This window comes from Penaeus japonicus, unplaced genomic scaffold (genome assembly GCF_977035675.1).
Source record: "Penaeus japonicus unplaced genomic scaffold, GWHDUDI00000001_assembly GWHDUDI00000026, whole genome shotgun sequence".
NCBI classification, from domain to species: Eukaryota; Metazoa; Arthropoda; class Malacostraca; order Decapoda; family Penaeidae; genus Penaeus; species Penaeus japonicus.
The window spans coordinates 25,496,138-25,498,637 of NW_028234428.1; the positions used below are offsets into that span (position 1 = coordinate 25,496,138).

The window sequence follows — 2,500 nt, forward strand, 5'->3', positions numbered from 1 at the left end:
GGGAAACGAGGTAACAGTATCTGTAAAAAGAAAATATTATATCTACCAAAGATTATACTTGTCTGTTTAGGTCACAATTTCTCTCGCAGAAGCTGATCTCAAAGGCCCTGCATGTTGATCTCCTACTTGTTACATGCAGTCTTCTATGGTCTCTATGATTCGTCAAAGCTCCTGACAAGCATTTCTTAAAGTATTTCCAGTATAAGAGGTGGATTGTGTGAGTGGATTCTTGTGACTCTTTGGTATGTAAGTGACTGTAAGTCAGCCTTGAGAGACGCTTGCCAGGGTAATAGGATAGGCAAGCTGCCCAAGATCCTGAGAATCATTCTGTCTTGACTGTGTACTGAATTACAAAGAATTTCTCACTACACACTCAACTTTGGGCTCTTGTAACAACACAAAGGAAGTGTGTGCCATATTTTTGTAAAAAAGAGAAAACGGGATTAGATTGATTTTATATTTGCCTTTATGAAATGGACAAATTGTTCTCGAGAAGGGAATAAAGGCATGTGATTGGAATGTGTTCCTGTGTGTAGATCAAATGACTTTTGATTATTGTTTGATCTATAAACCAGAAGGGTTTTAGACACAAAGGGACCCAGAATGAAGAGTTCCTAGTTATTTAATAATGAATTGTTTTTTTTTCAGAGCTTTAATTTACATGTAGAATTTGATAAAAGGAGAAAATATCAAGATTATTCACAAGTTGCAATGATTAAAGACAAATATGCAATAAGAGAGCAATATATTAGGTGCATTTTGCTGTGATATCATGGATCTTTTAAGGAGTCTGTATGTCTGTTGATAAGGACCGTCCATGTTAGCAATGCGAACATCAAAATACATTTCCACAATGAAAATTCTTGTTTGTACTGAAAGTTGTTTAGACAACATGTTTGTTTTTGCTTTAAAAGTGAAAAGGGATGATTTGTAAATATCTGGTATTTTCTCCTGACTTTGTGCAATAACAAGTGACAACACAATAAACCAACAGTGCCAGAAGCAATGCTTGTTGAGCTCAATGTGTTTTGCTGATCTAATAGGAAAGGAATAAGTATAAATATGCATTTTCTCTCTCTCTCACACACACACACACACACACACACACACACACACACACACACACACACGCGCGCACACACACACACACGTATATATGTGTGTGTATACATTATATATATATATATATATATATATATATATATATATATATATATATATATATATATATAAACAAACACATAACCATATGAAAAAGATGCATAATTCATAATCAACTAGTTCTCGTTGATATAACCAATTAAAAATTCCCCAAATCTGCCAAAGAAGCTATTACTTCTGGCCAACTGTGTGACTGATGGACTGTGATATTTGTGATCTTAGTCCCGCACTCTCTCTGTGATAGCACCCAACTAATGATCATTCCGCCAAGGTCCTTGTCTGTTCTACTGGCACTGACATTGTATTCTTTTCTCTCTAAATTTGTGTTTGTAATCGTTATAACAGTATCATTAGGTTGTTTAGTTATTTCGTATGGAGATATGAAAAGTAGATTTTTGAAAAAAAAAAAATTGGTTACACGTAATTTCTTTTGATGTGTAGATATTTTTTTCTTTTTTATCAAAATTGAATGACTGTAATCTTGCAAATATCTTTTGTCTGTTGTTCAGAATATCGTTCTTTTTCGTAATGTCTGTTGTTCAGAATATCGTTCTTTTTCGTAATGTCATGTAGCTTTTCAAGTGACCAATGTCGGGACCTTTTTTATAGACTAAGCCTGAAGAATCCCCCCCAAAAGTGAACAAATCACGTATGCACACCAAAAGAAAGAAAAATGAAACAAAAATGAGTTGTGGATTGCATTATTAAAGGGGAAATTTTTAAAAAAAGTATTAATATTTTTGTGTGTGAGATGAAATGAATTACAATATAAAATAGTTCAAAAATGTGTAAAAAAAAGAGAAAAAAAAAGTCAAGCACTGCAATGCAATACCTTTTCATTCTTTGGTACAAACTTTGCCTTTTGGGACTTGGGAATATAAGTGAAGCAAATGTTTAAAAAAATGGAAGTTTAATATGAGGTCAAGCTGCAGCCATCGAATTTTAAGTCAAAATTTGACACATTGAATGGAAGTAAAAAGTTTCAACCATATTCTAAAATTCACACATTCTGGAATATTGTTTTTAAATACATTTTATGAAATTTACTTCCAGAATTCATTATCTATCTGCTCTGTAGTGATAAAATTACCTTCATTGATAAACAAAAAGGTCACAATGCATAATTAAGAGTTCTAATTAAAAAATCAGAACTTGCAACGTGTTCGATGATTTTTTGCCGCTTGACCTCTTGGTATGCAATGCACAAGAAGCAAGAAAAACCCAAACAAATGATTTTTAAGGATGAACTAACATACAAAAGATACAAAAAAATCTTTGTATTTTCATAGGAAAGTACAAATGATGTATTCTTATAAGTGGTTCAAGCCAAAGAGACTGA

At 32.7% G+C, this 2,500-nt stretch overlaps 1 protein-coding gene across 2 annotated transcripts in view; it reads left to right on the top strand.

The window, feature by feature from the left end:
- Nucleotides 1–2,500, top strand: part of LOC122254786 (uncharacterized) — a 74,435-nt gene that overhangs the window by 70,512 nt on the left and 1,423 nt on the right. For both annotated transcript variants that reach the window (XM_086552188.1, XM_086552189.1), the window contains exon 5: nt 1–2,500. This exon is cut by the window's left edge; it is cut by the window's right edge and continues 1,423 nt beyond it. The gene's annotated coding sequence lies outside the window, so the exon portion shown is untranslated.